The 15,009-nt window shown below is 42.8% G+C and overlaps 1 protein-coding gene and 1 non-coding gene across 13 annotated transcripts in view; one reads left to right on the top strand and one right to left on the bottom strand.

Moving 5' to 3' along the window:
* Positions 1 to 15,009, top strand: part of PHF21A (PHD finger protein 21A) — a 290,548-nt gene that overhangs the window by 61,525 nt on the left and 214,014 nt on the right. For 8 of the 12 annotated variants that reach the window (XM_075927582.2, XM_075927577.2, XM_075927575.2 and 5 more), the window contains exon 3: positions 1,354 to 1,506. The exons of 2 other annotated variants lie outside the window; for them this stretch is intronic. The gene's annotated coding sequence lies outside the window, so the exon portion shown is untranslated. Of the gene's footprint in view, positions 1 to 1,353; positions 1,507 to 2,422; positions 2,520 to 15,009 lie in introns of all 12 variants that reach the window. 2 more of the 12 variants (XM_075927568.2, XM_075927571.2) reach the window with 1 other exon arrangement.
* On the bottom strand, positions 2,494 to 2,621 carry LOC112544830 (U6atac minor spliceosomal RNA). The gene has a single exon (XR_003088154.1). It is a non-coding gene; the product is annotated as a U6atac minor spliceosomal RNA (small nuclear RNA).

Below are 15,009 nucleotides of genomic sequence, written 5' to 3'. Positions count from 1 at the left end.
AGGTGATAGTTAATGTACAGTATAGAGTGTTTCTTTCTCTAATTAGTACTCTGCCAGGAGTCCCGGGATTCACGAATTGAGTTTCCTGTCTGCAACCTTTTTTCAATCAGTAACAAACATCAGCACCGCCTGTAGAGTCTGTCTGAGGTGCATGTTTCTTTGAATTGCAGTATCTATTCTTCCTTCCTACCCAGAACTTGAGAAACCTGTGAGCTTCACTTATGGAAACACCTCATGAAAGCTGAAGCCCCTCTCTAATCTGGGCCAAGAAGACATTCCTCCTTTCTCCCCACCCTCCTGGTACATTGTCTTTAACTGACCAACAGTGTCTTTCCAAGCACGTTTCTTGGAGCAAAGCCCTAAACATTGAAGGGGAGTACTTGGGCTCAACACAGAGGCATTCACAAATAAAAATATAAAGAAAATAATCTGATTGTGTCTGTCTAAATATTCCTTATTCAATTACGTATCTGTTGTTCCAAGGTTTAGTCCTTCCTAGTCACAGATAACGCTGAAAATTCCATGTTTTGTTTCTGGATTAATTTCTCTCTCCTCTGGTCACACACATAAGAGTACAGCAGGCAGATCCTGCCTTTTCAAAAACTCACACTCTCTTTTCATTGGCTGTCCTGGCTCCCTACCAACATTTCCTGGAGACCCACTGTCTCTGGGTTTAACCCTTACAGGCAATTTAGTTAACCCTTCAGGCTGGAAAGTTCTGAAAAGGGTAATATCCCTCCCATTCATCAGAGCCTGGCATACTAACTGCAAAGAACCAAGCCCATTAGGATATCACTGAGGCTCTCTACCTCCATGGCAGAGGGATAACAGGGGCAAGCCATATCCTTCCAGAGAATTTCTAAGTGGTTCTTGGGATGTGTCTTAAAGTGCTGCAAGATAGCAAATACTCCTCCCTCTAGGGATGTGGCATCTTACTCCAAGCACAAGCTCCCTCCATGGCATTCCTATTAGATGTTCTGCTTCAGGAGACTTGTAGAGTGGCCACGTGGACTTTGATGCATACATTTATGATGCACTACTCTATTTCATGCCTCAGCTGCGTATGTAGTGGGTAGGACTGTTACAATTACAAGGATTTTTGCTACCAGCTTCCTTGCACTTGTCTCCATCCTGAACACTGCTTGCCAATCACCCATGTATGGAATATACATAAGGATCATCATGTGAAGAAGTAGTAGACATTACTAACTTTAACTAGAGATTTTTCAAGATGCCTGGTAGCTGTCTGTTTTCCATACCTGATCTCCATGCCATCAGCTTTGGATTTTCTTGGATTTGCAATGAGAAGAGGAAATGGAGAGATTTTGACTCGTGTTCCCTCTTGTATCCTAGGTCACTAGTTCAGGAGCCTGAGCAGAGCAACTGTGCATGTTCATGCCATTGGACACTGTTTTGAAGAATTTCTGGACTTGAGTCTATGGCATACATGTACCCACTTGTGGAATACAGATAAGAATAATACATCTCAAAGAACTTCCAGTTCCAGTAAGTAATCTCCTCTTACAGCTGTTGCCAGATGGCAGTGGGGATATTGGTCTTCCTGGAACCTTGTGGGCCTTGTTCACATCCCACTGTTCTTATGCTACGTATCAGGAAAATTAAGGATTGAAATGCATAAAAGTAAGGTTTCTTCAGCAATGTTAATTCTGTCTCCTTGCATATAGCTTTTGTGTTGCTGTTAGGGTGTCAAGCAATTTAAAAAATCAATCTTGATTAATCACAGTTTTAATTGCACTGTTATTAGAATACCATTTATTTAATTGAGGGGGAGTTTCTGTATTGTCAAATATAGGGTCAGGGCTGGAGGCTCTGAGATTCAACCCCCTTTGGACTTCCAGGCTCTGGTCTCCCTCAGAGATCTGGCATGGGACTCTGGGTTAGGGGCTTCACTTCTGTCCCTGCCCAGAAAGAGGCAGATGGGGGCTGACTTCAGTTTCTCCTCCCCCCGCTTGCTGCCTGGGAAGCAGAGAGCTGAGGATCCAGCTCTTGTCGCTGATGCCTCCTATCGCTCCCACAGATATGTGATTTTGCTTTGTTAATTGCAGGCATTAACTGCAATTTAATTTATAGTCCTAATTGTTACTTAATATATTGTTAAATACGTGCTTTTAAAATATAGTATATTGGCAACATAGTGGAGATAAAGTTTCACTGAGATCTTCAATTTTGAAGCTTTCTAACTTTTGTGTATTTTTATTAGAGAAGAAAAACTGTTGTTAGTGTGTTTATGTAACTGCTTTTTTTATTTTTAACATATCATTGTGTTCAGTTCTTACATCAGACTTCCCATTTGGTTCTTGCTGTATTAAGTAGAAAGTAAAAAATGTCCCACTCATGGTTTCAGAATCTAGACAACTATTGTAGTTTTATTCATCAGCCTTCTGTACTGTTCCCTTCTCAGAAACAAAGATACCATCCAAGAATTTTCTGACATCTTCGTTCTTGACTAGTGGCCTGCTGGTTCAAGGCAGCTAAAAAACTTGGTTAAATGCCAAAAAGTAAGTGGCAATGTCTTAACCATATGTGTGTTCTAAAGGCCAATAGGACCTCTTCCATACTTATCAAAGGGGGCACTAGCCTTATGTAACTGCTGACAATATAACAAGTATATCATTCAAGCTGACTTTTTATTTATATTTTATATATAAAGCTATTCACCAATTTTAATAATCACATTGGACTGTTTGTCTGATCTTAGCAAGGTTTTGAAGTAATTAAATATCAATGAAGGATTATTCTTATTTGTGAAGAATCTTTCCCATTGTACTGTGGACTATGGCCTCCAAAAGCAGAAACTGATTAAGCTAATGGCAAATCTGCTTCTTTTCTCAATAGCATTCCTATTTGAGTCTTGATAGGGACAGTCTGATGTGCAAAAAATATATATTTCAGTCCTCTTTTTTGCACTGGTAATCACTAGTTGAAGTACAGAGTATACCATCTTTCCTTTACTTTTTAAAAACCAGATGAGATGAAACACATGCCGACCAATACAGTCCTTCTCTTTCAAGAGTCCATCTACTGCCTATCTAATTGCAACTATAATTTAGGGCTTGATGATGTTTTTCTCTTGACTTCAATGACAACACCATATACATAAGTGGAAGCAGGATTGGCCCTTCATACATCAAAAAAAGCATTTATACATCTGAAAATCATTTCCTAAGTCTTAAAAATCTGATTTATTTTTTATAAATCTCTGCACCTGCACAGATGACATAAAATCTAAAAAGAAATAAAAGGATGAATGCTGTTCACTATCTTTTCCTAGAAGACAGCTCATTAATGTTTTAAGTTCAAGTTCATTAAAGTTTGTAATAGACTTGCAAAATATGCTTGAAAACTTACAAATCCAAACACAATTTACTCATCTTCTCTTTACCATGATGTTAATGAAAATGCTTGTGAAATAATCCACCTGTTACTGATAGGTCGGAAAGGCTTCTAGGTGCTCTTTGCTCTCAAATCTCTGCTGTTGGTAGCACCTAATAGAAATGATCTCATTCAAAACAAGAATTTTTGGAGTATGGCATTATTTCATGTAGCTGCATGCTTAAAGTTCTGACCTTGACTGTTTGACAGAATTATTCCTGCCTACAGGAAAAAGTAACTGTCAGTTTTTCTTCAAGTGTTGATCCCTGTGGGGTATTCACTGTAGGTAGGCATATGCTTCCTGCATTCAGGACCAGAAATACTTCAGTAGCTATGCAGTCTCATCTGCAGCTGTACCTCCTTGTGCTGCTCTGTGAGGGCATAAAGAATGTTGCTGACTTTTCTGTCACTAATGGTTGGTGATGGAACCTTGTGTGTCTGTTCTTTGTCTTTGGTGTTTGCTTTAGTTGAATCGGTAAATACTATAAAAATATTCCTACTTAGAGTTTAGCTCTAGTTAATAGGGGCTGGGATCTTCCTTTGCTAGTTCTCCCTTTTCTCATGCATCAGTTGTGCCAAGAGTTGCCTGGCATGATCCTGGGTTTTCCAAGTGAGCATATTCATGAAATTTGTGCTGCCTCCGGGAATGATGTCTCCATCAAAGTGCAATATCTGCAATGCCTTTCCTCCATGTATCAGACAAGCTTGTCATTTCAGGCTTGACAAGTACCTTGTAGAGGTTTCCACAAGGCCCTGTTAGAAACTGGGACCCTTCTATTCTGCTTCCTTGCATCTGGAACCACTAGGCAGAACATTGCTGGCATTTGATACCAGTGGCTTGGAGTCCTCCCCCAAACACAAGAACTCCATGAAGCACAGACAGGAGATGGACAAGGGCAAACTTACCCAAAGGACAAGGGACAAGTCCCTGAATAAATCTTCCAAAAATATGCCTGCTTTGCTTGTTTCCCTAGCGCTGTTAGAAATCTGCATCCCAGAATGAATGCACCCTGAACTTTGTACAGCAAAGAAGACATTGATGGTACCAAGAGCTCACAGTGCTCAAACCTGAAAAAGCCAGGCCATCAACAATTCCTGTGCCTCGTATACATAGGGATACACAGACCTCCTGTCTCCAAGACCACATTGATGGCCCTGACAAAGGGCAGGACTCCCTGAACAGTTTACATCAGGCAGGTCCTTAATGTGCTCTCCTGGAAGATTTGATTATCTATGTTGATCTAGAATTCCTGATTTTTCATGTAGTCGAAACTGTTGTGGGAGGTCCTTGCGCAATCAGTCAACCCAGTGTTTGTTGGTACCAAGGCTTAGCCAGGAAGTGGAGGCTCAGGCTCAGTTTCTTTTCCCACCTACTGCTCCTGCTGATCAGTTGGAACCAAATTTTGTGGTTACCTACTTCCCATGATGAAACATGAGGAGGCTTCTGTGATGGACCGGGCCGGGTCTGGGCACTGCTGAGGGCGTAGGCTCAGGACGAGTTGCTCAAAACCAGGGCTACTTAGAGCCCTCGACTGGAGACCTTTCTCAAATAGGCTACAAACCAGTCACACAGAGCACTTCAGCTGCCAATCTGGCCAACAGGAAGCCTCACAAGCAAAACCCTTCAGATGCCCCGGACCCTACACACAGGTGAGAGATTATAAACCCTTCTCTCACCTACTCCGAACAGATCCTCCCAGTCCCTTCACTGAACTATCATTCCTCACAATAGGCCCATTGCTCCCTCCCAGACTGAGAACATTTACAGTACAAGAACAGAGCCCCTATTCATAACTTCACATACAAACATCATACAAGTACATAAATAGCATACATAGAATCAGTAGAGCATAAGCTTTCATTTGACACCTCACATGGCCCACTTTGTAAAGAATTTGGGGGCAAACACCATCTGTGGATGCAACAGCAATCTGTCTGCTCACTTTAAAATCCAATAACGTGGTAGCTGCCTCTTTGGAGAACTATAACCTGGTACCGACTAGCCCTCCACCTTGCTGACTAGAGAACTAACAGTCCAGGCAACACTTTCAGATCCACTCTTCTCACTGACCTTATTAACAGCAATTCTGGCCCAGGGACCAATGGTGACCACCACAGGGGCCACCTTTGTCTTGATATTGTCCATTGCATTGCCCTTATGGGAGCCCCTAAAATATACTTCTGTGCATCTCAACATAAGGGTCTTGAATTCTGTACCCAGAAATGGTAATCACCAAGCAAAGAAGCACTGTCTTAACTGGAGCAGTTGATGGTGTACCAACTGTACCAGTGGTATTCTCATTGCTCTTTCCAGATAAAGCACGATCACCACCCTCTCCTCCAGACAATTGTAAGCAACACCTGGACCATCCCCAAAGGACTGCAGACACTCTTGAAAGTCCTCTGGGAGGATGTCCAATATTTATTTAATTATGAAGCTCATAGACATACTTCAGTCTATGGTTCTATCTAAAGTAGAGCTCCCAATTAATGAAGCCATCCTAGAAGCTGCCAGACTAGTCTGGCATACTCCTGTGACCTATGTCCTGCACAAGGATTGAGCTGAGATACATTGCTTAAACTAGTTAGAGACCTAAAAGGTAACAAGAAAACATTCTACAAATACATTAGAAGCAAGAGGAGGATCAAGGACAGGGTAGGGCCATTACTCCATTTTGGGAGGAGGGGGAGAGAGGGAAGAGGAGAAAAGGACACATAACAGAAAATGTGGAAATGGCAGAAGTGCTAAATGACTTTTTTGTTTCAGTTTTCACCTAAAAGATTAGTAGTAATTGGATATCTAGCATTGTGAATGCCAGCAAAAATGAGATAAGAACTAAGGCTAAAGTAGGGGAAAGAAAAAGTTAAAAATGACTTAGACTAGTTAGATGTTTTCACATCACCAGGGCCTGATGAAATACACCCAAGGAACTGACTGATGAAGTATCTGACCCATTAGCAATTCTTTTCAAAAACTCATGGATGACTGGAGAGATGCCAGAGGAATGGAAGAGGGCAAATATAGTGCCAATCTATAAATAAGGGGAACAGGGACAACCTGGGGAATTACAGACTAGTCAGCTTAACTCAGTACCTGGAAAGATAATGGAGCACATAATCAAGCAATCAATTTGCAAGCATCTAGAAGATAAGGTGATAAGTAACAGTCAGCATGGATTATCTTGACTTATTAAGGCTTTTGATACTTCCCTACTTTGTTTATGAGAGAGAGTACATCTTAGATGGAACTGTTATAAAGGTTGGCACATAACTGTTTGGAAAACAATTTCCTGAATGTAGCTATCAAGCTGGAAGGGCATATCAAGTGGGGTCCTGCAGGGATTGGTGCTGGGTTCTGTTTGGTTCAATATTTTCATAAATGATTTAGATAATGGCATACAGAGTGCACTTATAAAGTTTGCAGATGATACCAACGTAGAAGGGGTTACAAGTTCTTTTTGGAGGATAATATTAAAATTCAAAATGGTCTAGACAAACTGGAGAAATGATCTGAAGTAAATAGTTTGAAATCCAATAAGGCCAGATGCAAAGTACTCCACTTAGGAAGGAGCAATTTTACACATACAAAAGGGGAACTGACTGCCTAAGAGAGAGTACTTTGGAAAGCTATCTGGGGGTTATGGTGGATCACAAGCTAAATAAGAGTCAATGTAATGCTATTCCTCAAAAAGCTAATGTTCTTCTTCCAGTGATGACCTCATGGGTGCTCCACTGTAGGTGTTGGGTCGTCCCAATACCACAGATTGGAGTTTTTCATAGCAGTAGCAGGTTGGGCCATACATGCGCTGTAGGCGTCACATGGCTTTTATACTTTGTGCGTGCAGCCTGACCCTCCTCAGTTCCTTCACTACCACCCTCAGTCGGAGACGGAGCTCAGTTCTCTCCTCAGCACTATCTACTTAGATTTAAGATAGTTGTTGTTAGTGTTTGTTCATTAGTTACTCTGTTAATTAGTTCATTACATAGTTTACTCTTTAAAAAAAAATAAACGGAGGACATAGGCCGGGGCTAGGCTGTGATCTCCATTCACACAATGTTCAACAGACAGTAGTTTCCAAAAAAAAAAAAAAAAGAAAAGAAAAAGAAGAAAAGAGAGACCAAGACAACTAAAGTTCAGCGGACAATTGTCTTCAACCACCATGCTGGGCTCCTAAGTCTTTAAAAAGTGCTACACTTGTCATGAGCTGATGCCAGCCTTTGATGGCCATTCATCCTGTTTCAAGTGCTTAGGAGAGTCACATGTTCTCCAAAAGTGCTCACACTGCTGCAGCTTAACAGCAAGAGCAAGGCATGATAGGGAGATGTGTCTTCACATGCTTCTCTTTGATAAGACACTCCAACCTGCCGAGTCCCAAGACTCGCCATCTCACTCAGACTCACCTAGGGCTCAAAAGCAACGAGCTAGTCTCTGGCACTAAAAATATCTGCTAAAAAGTGGGCCTCACCAGCCTATTCTCTCCCAGCCACTACATCGGCGAGGGTCAACACTGGAGACGAACTGGGAAGATCTGGCACCGGACATACTCGCACCATGTCCACCATGGAACCAAAATCCTGGCACAGGATTCTCAACACCGTCCAACATGACACCAGTGCTGATGAAGACGCAGGAACCGGATAAGACCTCAACCTTGCCCACGCTTCATGCACCGATGAAAGCATCAGCCCAGGCCAAGGTGCTTTTCAAATCTACTATGGTACTGCTGAAGACTCCCAGCCTAAAACCGGTGCCCTCACCACTGGCACCCATGCTGCCTCTGTCAGAACCGGAAACCCTGGCACTGACAGATGACAGTTTGGTGAGTAACAGCCGGCACCAACTCTGACACTGGAGAATAGACCATCCCATGGCACCGCTGCCAGACAGATTTCTCCATCACCCCCTTCACAGGGCTCTGTGGGGTCACCCAGGTCACCTGTGCTCTCTGTTCACAGCAGATTTGAAGATGATCATAGAAGTGTCTTCCCCATTAGGTCACAATTGGTGTACTACAAACACATGCAAACATATTCACGGCCTCCCCCTTGCCTTGCACAATGGCCTAATCTACCACCACCACCATACACAGAACACTGGTCACCATGGTATCACTGTTCCTCTTCCAGGCATCATTCCAGAAGTGTCATCTATACCAATCAAAAAAACTCCTCCCCCATCATCCTGTGCTCACAGCCCTCCAGCCACTGAGGACGTTGAGCCTGAGGAGGGCCAAATTACTGCTTAGGATGAACCTCAGCCCCCAGATACGTCTCTTACAGATCACTTGTGTTCCTCCCCTAACAAGGCAGTCATCCTAGCAGACACATCTCAATACTATCCTGGATTACATTCTTGATTTAAAACAACACGACTTATTTCTATCCCCTCTCAGAGTTCACCTTGCTTCCATCACTGCCTTTCATCCCCACGTAAGTGATCCTCAGTTTTTGTATATCTGTCCACCAGAAGGTTCTTCAAAGGTCTTCACAACCTTAACCCAATGCACAGACTGCCACCTCTGGTGTGGAATTTGGAGATGTGCTAGACACAGTCACTCAGCCCTCATTTGAGCCCTTGGCAACTTGTCCTCTATCTCTGACTACGAAGGTGGTATTCTTGCTTGCAATAACGTCTGCCCGTAGGGTGAGTGAACTTGCGGCCCTTACAGCAACACCGCCTTCCACAGCCTTCATGAAGGATAGAGTCATACTATGGGCTCATCCTTCCTTTCTGCCAGAGGTGTGCACTGATTTTCACATTAATACTCCCATCGTACTCCCTACCTTTTACTCTAAACCTTACTCATTCCGCCAAGATGCGATTGTGCACACATTGGATGTCCGCAGGGCTCTCTCCTTCTACATGGACAGAACTTGAGCCTTCCACAGATTGTAATATCTCTTTGTCTCGGTTGCTGAGCGATCGAAGGGCATGTTGATTTCTTCTCAGCACATTTCCAAGATCATAGTTTCCTGCATCACCCAGTGTTACTCTTTACGAAATAAGATGCTCCCTGCTCCACCTAGATTGCACTGCACTCATGCAGTCTCAGCATCTACAGCCTTCTTTCTGGGTATCCCTCTTAAGGACATTTATCACGCTGCTACGTGGTCATCAGACCACACCTTTGAGACACTATGCCATTCTCCCACATCCGTCTACAGACAGTTCAGTAGCCACTGTGGTGCTTTCTGCTGCTAGTAAATGGTGACTGAAACTCACCTGCCATCTACCTTGATTACAACTATATATTCACTTACGGTGGAGCACCCACGGGGGCATTACTTGAAGAAGAAATGGAAGTTGCTCATCTTGCGTAGTAACAACTGTTCTTCGAGATGTGTGTCCCCATGGGTGCTCCGCTACCCATCCTCCTCCCCTCTTCTTTGGAGTTTGTTTTTCTATTTTAGATACATGAGGAACTGAGAAGCGTCGGGCCGTGTGCGTAAAGTACAAGGCGCAAACACCATGAGGCACCTACTGCGCATGCACGGCCCAACTGGCTATTGCTATGGAAAAACTCTGATCTGCGGTGCCAGGACGACCTGACGCCTACAGCAGAGTATCCACAGGGCCATACATCTTTAATAACCATCGTTATACCACGAGGTGAATAACTTCCCTTTTTGGACTGTATTGGCAGGAATGTTGTAAACAAGACATGAGAAGTAAGTAATTTCACCCTACTCCATGATGATATGGCCTTAGCCGGAGTCATGTCCAATTTTGGGTACCACGGTTTAGGAAAGATGTGGACAAATAGGAAAACGCCCAGAGGAGAGCAACAAAAAAGACTGAAGGTCTAGAAAACGTGACCTTTGAGGAAAGATTGAAAAAAAAAACTGTTTCATCGGAGAAGAGAATACTGAGAGGGACATAACAATTATCAAGTATGTACATGAAAAATTGTTCTTCTTAATATCTGAGGATAGAACAAGAAACAATGGACTTACATACCCTGACAGAAAGATTTTCTTAATGTCTAAGCTAAACTGCCCTTGTTGCAATGTAAGCACTGGTACCAATTGCCTAGGGAAGGAAGTTTTGGAATCTCCATCATTGGAGGTTTATAAGAACAGGTTAGACAAATGGTCTAATTATTACATAGTTCTGCCTTGAGTGCAGGGGACTGGAGAACATGACCTACTGAGGTCCTTTCCAGTCCTACACGCCTGTGATTCTCTGGTAACTTTCTTACTCCTTAAGGAGCAGCATTTTTGTTTTTCCCTCATCTAACCTCAATTTCCAGGTAGCACGAGTGGTTACAGAACAAAGACTAATCCTTTATCAAAGGAAGTTGTTCCCTTTGGCTAGTTAACAATCCAGATAGCTTATCATAATTTAAAAAGTTATACTTGGACATTAAAGCGTGATGGTTAGCAATCAGAATTTGTGAACAAGCTTCATCAAGATTTCAGAACCTAATTCCAGGCCATTATAGATAACTTAGAGCTTGTTGTACAAACTTCCCTCTGGATGTCCCTTGATGTAGTTGATACAACAGGTTGCTCCAGGACTACCTAATATATTCAACAAATATATTAGAAGCAAGAAGACCAAGGATAGTGTAGGCCTCTTACTCAGTGAAGAGGGAAAAATAACAGAAAATGTGCAAATGGTAGAGGTGTTTAATGACTTCATTGTTTTGTTTTTCATCAAGAAATTTGATGGTGATAGGACACTTCGCCTACCGAAAGCAGGAGAAAATTAGGTCGTTTCAGAAGTTAAAAGAACAAGTTAAAATTTATGTAAAAAAGTTAGATGTTTTAAAGTCACCAGGACCTGATCAAATGCATCCTAAAATATTTGAGGAGCTGATAGAGGAGATATTTGAGCCATTAGCTATTCCTATTTCCACAAGGAATAAGGGGGCTTCCAAAAGAAGGGTTGGTTTTTTTTTCTGACATTTGGTCCAGTCTAGACAGGCCAAATGTTGGAAAAACCTCTTCCTACAGAAGATTTTTTTTTTTAAAGCAGCAGTATAAGGATTGGGGATAGCAAGTGATGGAGAAGAGGAGCCTGGAGAGAGCGGGGCTTCAAGGAAGGGTCAAGGCGGTAGATCTTGGCTTGGTCTGTCATTTGAAATGTGATCTTGGGTGTAAAAAGGTTGGAGACCACTGCGTCAACACAGCTGAAATTTGGACATAACTGAATTTTTGTTTTAAGTTTTATAGCGCCTTATTATTTTTGTACTTTTTATACCCCAAAATTTCATTGCCCGCCTCGTTATAATTAAGTTGTTTAAACAAATGTGTTGCAATGGTAGAAAAAAACTGTGTGTCTGAAAACTGTAGGTACTAGGTCGGTCGGTCTGTCTGTCTGTCATCTTTTTTTAAAGGGGTATTTTATAAAAAAAGGTTGAAAAACACTGGTCTAGTAGAACCTTAAAGACTAACAAAACATGTAGATGGTATCATGAGCTTTCGTGGGCAAAACCCAATGATACCATCTACATGTTTTGTTAGTCTTTAAGGTGCTACTAGACTATTCATTTTTTTTAAGGTGGGTTTTTTTGGTTTTTTTTTTTTTGTTTTTTTTTGGAAGAAGGAAGTTCTGACCACTGAACCAAGGAAATATGTGCTCCAGCTGGCCATGGCACTCAGCCAGGGTGCCCCACGTGGGCAGGCGCAGAGGAGAAGCTGCCCGATCAGCTGGAGTGCAGGGCAGCCTCTTTCAGCTGAGAGCCACAGCCAGCTGGCTGGGGTGTTTCAGCCCTCCCGACCTCTCAGCTCCCACTATTCCGCACAGCTACTCACCTGTGTTGTTGCTCAGTGAGTAGCTGCTCCTCAAATGAGGTAATCAAATTTAAATGTACTGCGCTGGTGCGCAATTCAGAGAGGGCTCAAGAGTGACTCTAAGAGCCCCTGAGTTAGACCAGTAGATCGCGATGTACCGGTTGGTGACCACGGTGTTGACGTATCTCCCCAGACTTCTCTCAAGTACCCCCAAGGGTACTCGTACCACTGGTTGAGAAACACTGTACTAGACTATTCGTTGTTTTTTAAGTTTTTCCTGTTACAGACTAACTTGGCTACCCCTCTGAAGCTTGCTTTCTTCCAATTCCACTGCTTTTCTTGGATACTCAGGAAGATCAAACTCAATAAAATGACCGTGATCCTCATAGGTCCCTGCTAAGCAAAGCAATTCTAGTTTACCAGCATGTAACAATTAGCCTCTTTCCCATTCATCCAGCTTCAGCCATTCCATAACAAAGGCAGAGTGATCCATCCCAGTCTTACCATGCTTTCCTGCAGCGGACCAAGAGCATGCGTATCAGTCTGAATAGACTATTGAGAACCAGGACATGACCCCCAAATTGGTTTTGAGGTTTACACAATAGTGCAAGAACATTTTAAAGAATGGAGGTGCTAAAATCCTCCCCTTCAGCTGAGGCTGGAAGCAAAGTCTTGGCGGGCAAGGCAGCAGTCGACACCAGGGGCAGTTTGTAGAGCTCCCATCATGTGAAGCAGAAGCAAAGTCCCCCAGCATGTAAGGCCAGCAGCTGGGACCCCAGAGCCAGCAGCTGAGACCAATGTTCCTTCTAATTTTATTTCAACAATTTACAAAATAAGTTTAGTTATATATGCTGAGGCATGTGTGGATGTACACCATCAGTAGAAACACATGCTGCTGGCTATGGGTGCTGTGGGTGCTCTGTCCATCAGCTGGACAGCATTTGAGTCTAACCTGGATGGCCATCCAAGTGCTCAGCTTATAGGGAACACTGGCCAGGACCCCAGAGCTCGGGATCAGCAGCTGGGTTTCTGTATGCAAGGGTCAGTACTTGGAACCCCAGGTGCGGAGTTGGCAGCAGAGCCCCTGAAGCACGGGGTGGTGGCTGGTCCCCATGCACAAGGCTGGCAGCAGAGCTCTTGGGTAGGCAGCCTGGATTCTGGGAGCCCAGGAGTGCTGCAGCACTCCCCACACTTCTAGTTCCCATATGTATGTATCTACATTTAGATTTTACCAAGTAATTATATCTAAACATGTCTAAACATGTATTTCACTTGCAAGACCCATCTTCATGGAGGAAAGTGAGAAACAGTATTTGTCCTCTTTAATGTTGCACTCTAGTCAGTCTGTGTCCATGGGCCACACCACGTGGGGGCTCTTGTTTTAAAACTTTGGGTGCAAAGTCATGCCAGTGAGAGTGTAGTAGAATGCTCTTCAAAATGGTATCCTACGTCACTGTTCCCTCTAAGAGATGGACATAGGAGACGGAAGTGTTGAGAATCTCTGGGTTAGGCTAAAAGGGGTTAAAAACAAGGGTGATGTCATACTAGGAGTCTACTACAGGCCACCTATCCAGGTGGAAGAAGTGGATGAGGCTTTTTTAAACAAATAACTATATCATACAAAGCCCAAGATTTGGTGGTGATGGGGGACTTCAACTATCCAGATATATGTTGGGAAAATAACACAGCGGGGCACAGACTATCCAATAAGTTCTTGGACTGCATCAGAGACAACTTTTTATTTCAGAAGGTTGAAAAAGCTACCGGGGGGAAGCTGTTCTAGATCTGATCCTAACAAATAGGGAGGAACTGGTTGAGAATTTGAAAGTGGAAGGCAGCTTGGATGAAAGTGATCATGAAATCATAGAGTTCACAATTCTAAGGAAGTGTAGAAGGGAGAGCAGCAAAATAGAGACAATGGATTTCAGGAAGGCAGATTTTGGTAAGCTCAGAGAGCTAATAGGTAAGGTCCCATGGGAATCAAGACTGAGGGGAAAAACAACTGAGGAGAGTTGGCAGTTTTTCAAAGGGACATTGTTAAGGGCCCAAAAGCAAGCTATTCCGCTGGGTCGGAAAGCTTCTCTCTTCTTCATAGAAAATATGGCAAAAGACCGCATTGTCTTAACCATGAGATCTTGCATGATCTAAAAATATAAAAGGAGTCATATAAAAATGGAAAGTAGGGAAAATTACAAAGGATGAATATAGGCAAACAACACAGGAATGCAAGGGCAAGATTAGAAAGGCAGAGGCACAAAATGAGCTCAAACTAGCTACAGGAATAAAGGGAAACAAGAAGACTTTTTATAAATACATTAGAAGCAAGAGTAAGACCAAGGACAGGGTAGGCCCACTGGTCAGTGAGGAGGGAGAAACAGTAACAGGAAACTTGGAAATGGCAGAGATGCTTAATGACTTCTTTGTTTCGGTCTTCACCAAGAAGTCTGAAGGAATGCCTAACATAGTGAATGCCTGTGGGAAAGGGGTAGGTTTAGAAGATAACATTAAAAAAAAAAAACAAGTTAAAAATCACCTAGAAAAGTTAGATGCCTGCAAGTCACCAGGGCCTGATGAAATGCATCCTAGAATACTCAAGGAGCTGATAGAAGAGGTATCTGAGCCTCTAGCTGTCATCTTTCGACAATCATGGGAGACAGGAGAGATTCCAGAAGACTTGAAAAGGGCAAATATAATGCCCATTTATAAAAAGGGAAATAAGAACAACCCAGGAAACTACAGACCAATTAGTTTAACTTCTGTGTCAGGGAAGATAATGGAGCAAGTAATTAAGGAAATCATCTGTAAACACCTGGAAGGTGGCAAGTTGATAGGGAATAGCCAGCATGGATTTGTAAAGAACAAATCATGTCAAACCAATCT

This window comes from Pelodiscus sinensis, chromosome 5, assembly GCF_052426305.1.
Source record: "Pelodiscus sinensis isolate ZL-2025 chromosome 5, ASM5242630v1, whole genome shotgun sequence".
Lineage (NCBI taxonomy): Eukaryota > Metazoa > Chordata > Testudines > Trionychidae > Pelodiscus > Pelodiscus sinensis.
This window is presented reverse-complemented; position numbering and strand designations above follow the sequence as displayed.